The sequence below is a fragment of the Diorhabda sublineata genome, chromosome 5 (assembly GCF_026230105.1).
Source record: "Diorhabda sublineata isolate icDioSubl1.1 chromosome 5, icDioSubl1.1, whole genome shotgun sequence".
Classification (NCBI taxonomy): Eukaryota; Metazoa; Arthropoda; class Insecta; order Coleoptera; family Chrysomelidae; genus Diorhabda; species Diorhabda sublineata.
This window is the reverse complement of record NC_079478.1, coordinates 18,285,090-18,298,294: the sequence shown is the minus strand read 5'-3', so window position 1 is coordinate 18,298,294 and position 13,205 is coordinate 18,285,090. Positions and strand designations below refer to the sequence as shown.

The 13,205-nt window shown below is 29.5% G+C and overlaps 1 protein-coding gene across 1 annotated transcript in view; it reads right to left on the bottom strand.

Annotated features, from left to right (window-relative positions):
• Nucleotides 1–9,796, bottom strand: part of LOC130443940 (putative autophagy-related protein 11) — a 129,380-nt gene extending 119,584 nt beyond the window's left edge. Inside the window, exon 1 of the mRNA XM_056778845.1 lies at nt 9,577–9,796. The gene's annotated coding sequence lies outside the window, so the exon portion shown is untranslated. The remainder of the gene's footprint in view (nt 1–9,576) is intronic.
• Nucleotides 9,797–13,205: the final 3,409 nt, after the last annotated feature.

Here is a 13,205-nt window from a genome sequence, read left to right as displayed (position 1 = left end):
AATACATCGTTTACCACAGATTACGGAAATAATGTATTAAAAGCTATTAAGGATATGGGAATAGCCCATATATGTTGTTTTGGACATGCAATTAATATTGCAGTAAATAAATGTTTTGAAAATGCAAAAGTAAGCGAAACTATAGGTAAGATTAAAAAAATTCAGAATATTTTTGCACATAGTTTAAAAATAATTCAGAAAAAATGCAATACTAAGGAAAGAAAAATTCCTTCCTTTTCGAAAACGCGATGGTGGTCTCTTTTAAATTTAATTAAGATAATTGTTCAACAAGAAGTAAATCTCTCACAAATTTTTTATAAACCTATAATAATGGACATTACAAAAAGCTGATACTAAAGCTGACGATTTGAAACTCCTGAATGTTATCCTGGAATTACTAACTTCAATTCAAAACATTTCAGAAACTCTGTCTGGAGAAAATTATGTAACGGGATTTACCATTCTACCTATTTCTTTGGAATTAGGTAAAACATTGGTAGATGAATAGGATAAAACTGAAATTGATGAAGACATCGTAGAACTAAAAAGGGAAATAGCTTCATTAATTTTAAACACAATTAAAAACAGATATGAAAGCAACGAGAAAACTAATAAACTATTGCAGACTGCCACCTTCATGGACCCGCGTTTTAAAGGATCCTTTTTTAGTTCTGCAGAATACCTGATAATTGAAGATATAATAATACAACTTAGTAGTGTATTAGAAATAATTCCCGTTTGTTTGAATAAGAAGGTTGAGAATAGAGCTGCGTCATCAGGAAAAAAGAAAAGTGGACTTTTCACTTCAATTTTTAAATCTATGAAAACTGTTAAAGGTAGTAATGCTGTGAGTTTAAATGTAAAAATTAAATATAAAATCGAATTATTGTGATGAATGAATATACCAATCATTGATGTTGAAAAAGATTCACTGATATGGTGAAAATATAACGCACATGTATTTCCTTTTCTTTTCCAATGTGCAAAAAAGTTTCTCTGCATTCAAGCTTCCAGTGTTCCGTCTGAGCGAGTATTTAGCAAAGGAGACCAAATAGTAACTGACCTAAGAGCATCACTAACTGGAGATCATATTGACCAGCTTTTTTTTTTAATTATGATTAAGACGTTTTTTAAACATTCCTAAAATTTATAATAAACATCTTTCAAGATAATAATTTTTTGTTTTGCTTTTAGTTGCAAGACTAAATCTAAGACTAAAGAGTTTATTTTGAAACAAGCCCATTAAGAGCTAGTGACAAATTATCACTTTTAATTAATAATATACAAAAGAGATTGTTGTGTAAGGTGGAGCTTGTGGACAATACCCTATGAGAATTTGGTTTTATAAAATACAATATTTCTTGCCTTTTTTCATTCTCAAAAATGCATAATGGTTTTGGTACAGTTTAATTGAATTTAAAAAAGAGTTTTTAAGTGGCTTTATTACAAAGTAAAAGACTGAAATAGTTATTTGTATGTTTAGGCCGCGAAATACCTTTTTAACGTACCGAAAGAACAGTTATTGCCGAGACCACTTGCGGCTGAGGCAAGATAATCTTGAGGTCGTTAAAAAGTTTCGCGGCTATGGCATACACACTATTTTTCATAGTTAATACAGTTAATAATACAGTACAGACTGTATTATTAAATAATCAAAAATTAAAATAATCAAATAATATAATAATCAATTTAACAATTAAAAAATTTATTTTCTGAATAATTATTTCAACATAATTCAATATCAGAATCTTACTACCAAATATCTTCTGTAGGTTCATTATTAATCGAAAACAATCGATTATTTTATATAATCGATCATCGAGTATATAAAATACTACAAGGACTGGAGGTTGAATTTTGGTATAATATACTAATTGTTATAAAATTAAATCAATCCAATAATATATTCAAAATGTTTATCCGATGGAAGCAAATAATTATTTATTGTGGAAGGCAACAAGAAAACTAAACAAGCCACAACAACCTACTCCACCTATGAAAGACCAAGATGGTAAATGAGTCAGAAATAATAAAGAAAAAGCTGATGCATTTGCTAAGCATTTAACAATTACATTAAAGGCAATTAATAGAGAAATCAAAAAATAGGCCATGGAGGAAATAAATAATTAGCTAGAAGCTTCTTTGCAAATGGATAAACCTATGAAAGACTTTAGTTACCAAGAAATCGAAGAAACATTTCTTAAGGAGTTTAACCAATGATGTCTTGAAAAGCAGAAGCTAATAAGAAAAGGAATAAAAACAATTTAAAAATCAAAAAATCCAAAATTTTTGAAAACTTATTCTATAACAAATGAAACCAATATTAATCCTCAAAAAAATTATTCCACTCCATCAATTAAGCAAAAAGCATGACATGGAACAATTTTATCGAGTTCTCAAGCAGGTAAGCGATGATCAAGAAAATTAAAGATATTGCTCTGCCTTATTCATGGATAACAGTCAAGCCTTTGATGAAGTACGTTACAAAGGTTTGCTCTATAAATTAGAAAAAGTATTACCTATCACTTTCATGAAGTATGACAATCCTACTGGCATAAATTACTCATAATATACTGATTTATAACAAATTGAATTTTGAATACCCCAAGGAAACGGCTTGCGATCGTTACTATATCTTCTGTTCACCTCAGATTTACCAACCTCAAAGCAACCTGCAGCCTCAACCTTCGCAGACAACATAGTACAGTAATATAAGCATATCAATACAACCCAGAAACAGCAACAAGACATTTATGAAATAATTTAAACAAAACAAAGCCAACGGATGAAATTATCACTTTTATGCTGAGAAGAGATCATTGCCCACCAGTCACTGGTTGTGAATAACTGCCAGCTCGCACAAGTAGCCTTGAATGGAATAATATTGTCTTTATGAATCGAGATTCTGTTTAGGTATGTGTGCGAGAAGGTGGTGCTTATGGAAGTAAATCACCTTTTATATACATTAGAGACAACATGACCGCTGTGCGTTACATCCAGGAGACGTCGACTGTCCAATTCATTTTTCCAACACATGTAACTAGCATTCTAAGAACAAGCGAGTCGATGTGTTGCCTTGGTCCCTTAGATCCCCAACCTTTCGTTGGGGTAGAAAAATTAATTACTTCCTTCTTGTCATCAACAATAGATTTTAGTGAGATGAGATACATCAAGAGGGATGCTCGATTCTGAGTGCATGAGACATCGCGACCTCATCATCAATTTTCACAAAGTTGGATTTCTTTTAAATTTTCATACTTACACATACACTGAGACAAATATAAATAAAAAATTTTGATAAATTCATTGATACTGGGTGTCCTATTTTTATCAGTATTTTCGATTCCGTTGTTAGTTATAACGACTATTTTTATATACGAGGTATACCCACAAAGTAAGTTTCATTTGGTTATACAAAACACGTGTACAGATACAAAAAAATCTACAATTGTTATACTAGTTGTCTACATAGATTCCGAAATTTTGTAAGCACTTGTCATTGCGTTACAGTGTTCAATGTTAGCCCCATAACAATTTTTCCAATATTAAAGAAAAATAAAATGCATCTCTATAAATGGTATCGGCTCAGAGACTTAAGGAAGACCATTTAGAACGTATTTTTGTAAATAAATGATAATGTTATGTAACAATGTGATCCAATTGAAAGTTTTCTTTAATTTTCTTATGAGAGAACATTTATACTTTTTACATTACACAACAGAACTCAAAAGATGAATGAGAAAAATTAATTTTCGAGGAATCGGGTTTGAAAAAAATGTAGTACAACGTATCATCGACCATTAAGTTTCTTTTTTTATTTTATTAAATATTATTAATATTTAATAGATATATTTAATGTGAGTTAACCTGACAAACTCCATAAAAAGAGAAATCATTGAGCGATACAACATTTTCTACTTCATTAAAAAAGTATTAATTGATCGTGAACATCGTAAATTTCGATATTTAAGTGCTTTGTGAAAAACGTGTTCATTATAAGTTGGTAGATACAAAACTCGAGGTCATCTGTATCAAACAAGTCAAAAATAAAAATAACAATGTAATGTTGCAGTTTGAAGGTAACACTAATTTAATAATGAATTACGTTGTTCATTTTATCACAAATTATTACTAAAAGTGTTATTTTTGAATATGTGAGTTCAATAAACAAGATCAAATACATTAAAAGAGAATTATGAAATGATTCACATACATAATAACGAGAAAACTGTCAATGATAGAAAAAACTTGACAATTTGAGTGAAATTATCATTATATTTTATGTATTTATGTAACTACAAATTAATGATGGCTGCTACATATTTTTTAAATGTAATAACTAAGGAAAAATTATTTTTTTTTGGGTTAAAACATTATTGTGATATTCAGGTTGAAGGTTTCGTATCGATTGACGTAATTATGTGAAGTCATATTTTGATAAAGATTGAAATAGGTCAAAACGCCAATTGACTGTTTTATAAACCAATTTCGAATCAGATGAGAACTAAAATCAAGATTTTATGAATTTTTAGCATAAATATAGTAAAAAATTGAAAACAATGAAAAAACAGTTCAAGATTAAAAAAAAAATGTTCTCGGTTTTTCTCAATTTTAAGATACTAGATAACAAAAAATCTTTAAAATCGATATACCGTTTGAAAGTAGACATTTTGACGAAAGAAATAAGCACTAGTACAACATCCAAATCCAAGAAAAATCAATAAAGTAGTTAGCTAGTAGTTAACCGTAGATAAGAGTATTTTTTTTCGGAAAAACGGTAAAATCTCGAAAAATATTCATTGTTCATAATTGGAAAAATTCATGCTTATTATGCGCAAATAATTACGTACTTTCACAAAGTTTCAATTAAATTAAGTAATTTTCACGCGAGAAATAAATAAAAAGCAGAAAAATCGGTTTTTGTTATTTTCTCGTAAAATTTGAGGTTATGTCGAAAAAAATGGAAGTTTTATATTTTTTTATTATCTACAACTTTTGTATAGAGCACTTTTCTTTAGGCAGTTTCGTTTCGCCGTAAATAACGAAAACCTCATTCTGCCTCCATCTCAAGTTCCAAAGTTTTTTACCATTATTTATGACCTCAACTATATATTCCAGCCGGCAGTTGCCTAATTTTTTTTTAATTCAACTATAAAAATCCATAACGGTCCCTGCATAATATTTCCGTGGCTACTTTTGAAGCCTCCAAAAGAATTGAATTGAACCATTTCAATGGTTTTATGATTTGAGTTCTTCTACAAAATTGAGAACAATTTTAATATTTCCAGAACAATCAGAAACGATTTCTTTTTTTTTTTTCAAACCATCAAGATCGATTTTATATTCTCTTTTGATAATTTAAATGCAAATATGTAAATGAAATAAAGTGATTTTTGAAAAATTTAAATCGGAAAACGAATCGAGAAACCTCACTAGTTAACCTTAGTACAAATATACGTTAAACCGCTTCCTTTTCTGAAAATTTTTGACAAATCATAGAAATTATTGTAAACAATATAGAAAAATTATAAAAAAGGTGAATGTGAATTATAAAAACTATAGAAATTATATGAGAATGGGAAACATTGAAAAATTATAGAAATTTTAGAAAATATGAACCCAAAGAATAATTATAGAAATTTTAGAAAATATGAACCCAAAGAATGATTATTGAAATTGTACAAATGTTATGGAAATTTTGATAACAGAGTGTTTAAAAAAATTTGACTTGCTCTAGGATAGATAGAAGTTTGAAAAATAATTGGGGTTTGCTCAGTAAAAAATTTTAGTATTCGAGATAAACGGCATTGTATAAAAAAAACTACTGTCAACATTTTAATTAAATTATATCTGAATATGTTTGGAAGCTGAATTCTGAAACATCCCATGAATTTATTTTATGTGACTCTCATAGTCGGCGCTAGTTACACGGTTCGTACCAAGTAGGTAGTATAGAACATAAATTTTTCAAAGTTAGATTTATTGATCAAAATTTTAAGTGAACTTATGATAGAAAACACCATTTAACTTTACTTCAAAAAGATACTCGATATTTTGATTTAAAAGTAATAAACTATGCTGGTGCTATGTAATTTAAATAATTCAAATCAATTCTCAGGACCTTATCAATTTTTATACACCAACATATGAATTGATCGGACTAAATACTCGCCCACTTTTTCGTTGGAAAGGTTAAAAAGATCCTGTTGAATACACATAAACCTTGTCAAAATCGCCGATTGTCTAATTTTACTAAAGTCATAAATAATTTAGACACATTAATTTTTAGAATTTCCTTCAATGCCAGCATTTTGCTGGCATATTATGCATCTGCTGGATCAGCACTATAAATAGATAATAATATTTTGAGTTAGATACCAACATCCTATAAAAAATTTAAATTTTAACCATACAAAGAATTCCTATTCTCAAATTTCATTATACAAAATAGAAGCGAATGTCAATTATAAATATTAATACTTACATCTAAATTAAAATAAAACTTGAAAATAAATAATTTTTTTTTCAAATTTTGAGGTTTTTTTCAACACGTGTGAGTTGTTCAATTCAGCAATCTAGCGAATGATCAAAATCGGCTGCGTGGGGGTAAACAAACCCTTTTGCCTTACGTTTTTGTATAGTTTGTGAACTTATTTAATCGCTTTTAGATGTCATTATTTCCAGTTTTATTGCGAAAATGATTCCTGTTGCTATTGCAAAATTTCCTCCCGAAAACGTATCTTTGTTATTTTTCTCCCTTATGTAATCTTTTGCTCAGTGTAATCAAGCGGTAAATATAATCTAAAACGCAGAAATATTGGAAGCTTGTGGAAAACGATCAGGGTTCTAACGCTCTTTTTATCTAGGTAATGAGAAGGGGTTAAATCTACCTACAGTTATAAGTTTGTTCTAGTACCTTTTAGCTACCACTGGGTTATCACTTTGCAACCTACTCTTGTTTGATAACCGTGAACGCAACAGTGAAAAGTTATATCTAGAAAACTTATGTATTTGAAACACCAAATTAATACAAGTGCCCTAAATTTTGTAAATTACTTAGTTTGACTGAAATAGATCTAAAAAGTATCTACGCATTCCTCTTATCACCATGAAACCAAAATACAATACAAAACAACTCTCACTACCGGAAAAACTAAGAAAAGTTAATACGAGTACATAAGAGAAAATCAATTGTTTACCCCACGACCATCAGTTTGACGTATGTCATCTGTTGTCTTAAATTGTCTAATTGGAGGTTATTCTTCTTTTCTATATAATTTGGCTTTTACCTATATAAATGAGCAATTATATAACTGTTGTTGAATAACGTACAACTTTCCTAGCTTCGTTACAATATTTTGAGAGAACAATTGTGTTAGTTGCACTAAAAGTATAAAAATACGTAGTTCGGTCCATGAGTTCTTGGCCGTGTAGTAAATAGGGAGCGTTTGCAAAAATCCCGACATACGCGTCAGTGACAAGTCTCAACAAACTATACAAATAGTTTCAACTCGCTGCTCCGATCCATTTTATTATAGTAGAGCTCGAGCTACCACTCAGTCAAGTTGTTTTAAAAAATGTCTAAACTTGAGTTTTGCGGTATTATAAAATTTTTGACAAAAGAATGGAGGCTGTTTACAAAGACAATAAAAAATTGTTTTCGCTGGGGACGAGAATCATTAGAACACAACCCACGTAAGGCAGACTACTCCAGAAAACATTAAATTAGTATAAGATGTTCTGACAGGAGCTAAAAACAAAAGAAATTGCACCATAGACCGGCATTTCCTTAATAAGTGTTCTAAGTATCCTACACTGCACAAAAATTAGTGCAAGATGCCTCGAATTCTCAGAGCAATGCAAAAACAGAGACCACCCCCTTTTTTACAATAACTAAAATTATTTACATAGGTAATTGCAGCTTGGTTTGCTGTTCAAGAAAAACCGTTTCTAGAAGAAGTTGGCTTATCTGAAAGCGCGATACAACTCAGACTTACTAATGCAGTTACGTCAAAAAAGGCAACTTTTTTTCCAATAATGTCGTGGCAATACACGAATTTCATATTTATCGCACTCTATACTATTTATTATAAAAACTTACTGCGACGCCAATAAACGAAGAGATTCATAAAATTGGAGTCTTAACAAGTTACGACATGATCAAATTGAGGCGTGGGGCTTTTCACATATGAAAACCGACATTACTTATGAGACAACCTCTAACAATCTTTATATTTTTACAAAATCTGCCATACAAAAAATTGAATTTTCAGAAATGATTCATACTGGTACATAAAATGAGAAACCCATCGATAATAGAAAATATATAAGCAATCTTAGCAAAATTATATTTTATACTAGAAAATACAATAATTTTGTATGATTAAAACAGATTATAATTTGATGTGGTATTTGGTAGATGATCTATCAATTCATATATTTAAATGTCCAGATTATATTTTGATAAAGACGAAATTATATCCGAATGTCATAAAACTTTTCTATACGTGAGAACGTAAAATACGATGAAATTAAAGAAAAAGGAGTATACAGAAGATGAACAAATACATAGAGAGCTGCCAGAATTGTATAAGCACCCAAGTGTAACCCATATAATTAAAGCTCAGAGCGCGAGATTGTTGGGGCATATAGGTGGAATGACATAAGAGAAAGACCAAAGAAAAGATGGTTGCAGGAAGTAGAAAGAGATTTGAAAACAGTGAGACAATGACCAAATGAAGCAAAAACAAAAAAAAATGGAAAGAAAGAGGGAAAGATATCGAGCCGAGAGCAAGATAGGTATGTACGGCTAATAAATGATTTTAGAACTCAGATTCCCTGAATTTAAAAACTCTTTAGCTCAAATAAATATTAGCGAGTACTATTATGATTGTTGAATTTAGTAAATCTGCGGTCAGGAAAATATGAATTAATAGATACATAGAATTAATAAAATCATAAGAATTGGAAAACCAATAAATTTAAATAAAAAAAAAGAAGTGCAAAACTGAGGTTTGATAAGATGAGAAGCTTTTCAGAATTGATAAAAACGTTGAAAAAGAGCATAACGAGCTAAAGGCAACCGATAACGAATTCAATGATTATAGTAAACAGAATTGGGACAGTTTATTATGAAATACACGACTATCTAACATTATTAAGACTTGTTTGCAACATATAGATAGGATTCATTAAATTTAAATCAAAGATATCTTCCTATTTTGAGAAAGCAAAAATACCCGTCCTTAGCAGATATATTTATGAATGAAATAATAAGTATATCTAATGAGACGTTAATTCAAACATAACAATAAAAGCTATAAAATTTATAAGATTATATTTACCAAATGATTCTAGTTATATATATTGAGTAAATACATGCATGTATATCATAACCTCATTACGTTAAAATAACAAACAGAAAAAATCTATAAAAAAAATATTTCATTAGCAAAAAAATGTACGATCATCCTAAACGTTATCTTTATTATTTAACCTAGAATTAGTGAACTGGATGTTGTGCATTATCAAAATCGATTCTAACCTCACACAAAATTAATGTGAAACATCACTTACCAATTTAACTCGTGATGATTAAGTGAAAAAGTTGTTAGATTCCCAAAAATTATTCCATAAACCAGAAATTAACACACACCGACACTATTATTAATTTCAGAGTTCGAATTTTTTCTCGAATGTAGATATATACGAAAACTGATACTCACGCTATGACCACATTCAAAAATATAACTAAACTAGTCTGAGCGAGTAGTGAAACATCCTCTAGTTTAATGCTGTCGATCGTGGAAAAGCAGTGTTGTCTAATGTAACTCCAAATTTAACATGAGTATTTCTTTTAGAAATTTTATTAAAAAATTTGTTCATTTACATTTAATTATTGTGCAGTCGTTAAAATAATCGCGACAACTCTTATTATGAGATATTTTATTAAATAAATTGTTATTTTAGATGAATCAGTAAGAGATGCGATTTTCTTAACAGAAATTTAGATATGAAAATAATCGTATAAATTAAAAATGATAGTTCTAACAGTTTAACTTTTAATAAAAAATGATAATTTATCAATAAGGGAAGAATCTTATATTATTTGTTTCCATCCTGTAAGTAATCTTATATGATGCTAGTATAATAGGCCTTATATCAGTATATTACTATTATGTTATCGGAACAGGGTCGGATTAACCCATGATAACGTGCATTTTTATTATAATTTATTGATATCATAAAGGCATAGGTTTAGAAATTCAATTTTTAACTTTTTGATAAATATTGATGGTTGAAATAATTAGAGTCCACTGAAATTTAGTGACTTCTGCATATAACAAAAATTATTTAAGATATTTGCTAATGACTCAACCACAAAATTCATGATTTAAATCAGAAAACTAATGTCATTATTTAATCTTGCTATTTACAGGAGATGAGGCAACACTGTTCAACTTCTCGTTATATACATACACAGACAGACATACGAAGTGAGCCAAGCACGAATGTGAATATGAATATTTCACTGTATTTATTATTGGCTGGATATATAATCCCAGATTTGATTGTGTAAAAAATACGTGAAGTACTTTTTTGTTTATAAAACACTACGCTTGGTGAATAATTGAATAAACAAGTTTTTCACCAAAACCTACATATCTAACGTCATTAATACGTAGAATCACATTTAATAACGACACTAAGAAACGAGAAAACATTTGGTCAGGAAAATTATATTTTAATTGGTAAATATACGAGAGGTTTTACGGGAGAACTACTTTCGCTACGGTGATTATAAGTGCACCTTGTTTCGGAAATGTCATCTCCCAAATTTTTTTATAAATTAGTTTTAATACTCTTATAAATAAGAATATTGATTACAACAAAAGTAAATGATAAATCATTCAAAATTTCCAAGCAGTCCATTCTTAAAACTAATTTATCTTTCTTATTTTAACAATAGACAAAAATTTAATCAAGCTCAAAATTAATCCAGAATCTATTTTTCATAGCTGGTATCTTCTATACAAAGCTCTGGAGCTCTTTCATCCAAAGTTTGAATCGTTTAGTTTCTAGCCTATTAACCTTGTTTTCTTCTATATCGATTTTTCATGTTTTATAATCTTAATTAAACAAATAATTAGAAAGAACAAAATATTTTACTATGAAAGAGAATTATGACAATCTTAGCTTATAAAAATAAAGAAGTAGGAAATTTTTATCAAAGAAATAAAAATAGGTAAAAGCCAAAGCCAGAAAGCAGCTTATTTTCTGAACGCAAAGTGGTTAAAGGAAGGGAGAGGAATAGATTCGTAGAGTATTTGGAAGAATCACTAAATGACAGTGAGGAATAAGAAATGAAAAGGAATTGGAGGAAGAAATTAGTGAAGACGAAGATCTAGCCATAACGGTTACAATATAATCCTTAGAACCTATTAAGAATAATAAAAGTGCAAGACACAACAATAAAAATTTTAGATTACGGAGGCAAACATTAACTGAAAGAATGTGGATCTTGTTGACAGAAGAAAAAGAAGAGAAAATCTCTGAACATTGGAGCAAATCCTTAATCATACCAATCCACAAAAGCCTGCAAAGTTCTGGTAAAAATACTTGAAAACAAATTAGACAAATATCACAAAGAAAATGTAGAAGAGTATCTTTAAAAGATTAAAAATTCTGACTCTTCCTTATACATCTTTGAATCCGTTTGCCTAATTGGTAAGTACGCTTCTCTAATTTCAGAAAGATCGTTGGACGGCTATCCACTGAGTAACGCGGAGCACGACCTTTACCTACCTACTCCAGGTTCAGAATTAGTCAATATTTTACAATGCAAAAAAATGCACAATCACTTGCTAGTTGAAATTAAATCGATATCATCCTTTCCCGCATTCCGCAATAATTTGAGGGCATATTTACTGGAATGAGCCTTTTAGTTTGTAAAAGACTTCTATTCTAATAATAATATTTACTTCCGGGAATGCTGCATACTGGTTTAATTTTTGCTATGGACTTATTTACTAATTATTATTAGCTATTACTATTACCTATGAATTAGTTACATATTATGATTTTATTCTGTATATTGAAATTTTATTTTATTTGTTTTATCTTTAGTTGTTTTTATGTTTTTTTTTCTAGTTTTTACAAACACTTGTCTACAAATTGTAATAATTTTTTGACAATAAAGCATTTCTCTCTCTCTCTCTCTCTCTCTCTCTCTCTCTCTATCAAGCAGGTTTTAAAGCAGGAAGATTGATAATAGACCAAATTGGCATTATGAATCAACTTCAAGAGAATGCTTATGAACAAAATCTAAGTCTTTATATTCTTTTCATTGATTAAAAACGGGCCTGATACCATAAAGAGAGAAAAAATGTTTGAGGCAACGGAAAAGTTAAATATACCAGATAAATTGAGAAGAAATGGCGATACAAAAAACCGAGAGCAAAGTAATTTGGGAAGGCAGCACTACTGAAATATTCTAGATAGGGAAAGGTCTGAGACGAAGAGATTCAATATCCACAACCCTCTTCAACTTGGAGCAAGAAATTTTACTAAGAGAAAGTTGTATAAAAACCCAAGGTTCTATTTCTAGAAATAAGCATCAGGAAAGAACTTGAAACAGTATTCAAGCTACTGGAAGAGAACTCAAGAGAATATGGCTTCGTGATTAACGAGAAGAAAACAAAATACATGGTAATGAAAGTCAATTAGAAAACCGATGTTATTATAAATTGTATTAAAAATAATAGTCATAGAATAGAAAAAAGTGGAACCAATCGAATATTTTACTATCACAAATAAAAGAGATGGATAAAGAATAGCAAAAAGCAGTAGAACAACAGTAAAGGTATTAAATATGTTAAAAACAATATGTATCAAACAATGATAAGACCAAAAAGTTACAAGGAACAGAAAAAAAAACAAAATAAACTAGAAATTTGAGAACTTACCATATTTTACGATGAAATTAGAGACAAAGAGTATACAGAAGATGAACAAATTCATAGAGAGCTGCCAGAATTATATAAGCACTCAAGGGTAACCCATGTAATTAAAGCTCAGAGCGCGAAATTGTTGGGACATATTGGTAGAATGAAATAAGATAGATGGCATAAGAAGAGAAAGACCAAAGGAAAGATAGTTGCAGGAAGTAGGAAAAGATTTGAAAACAGTGCGAGTGAGACACTGGC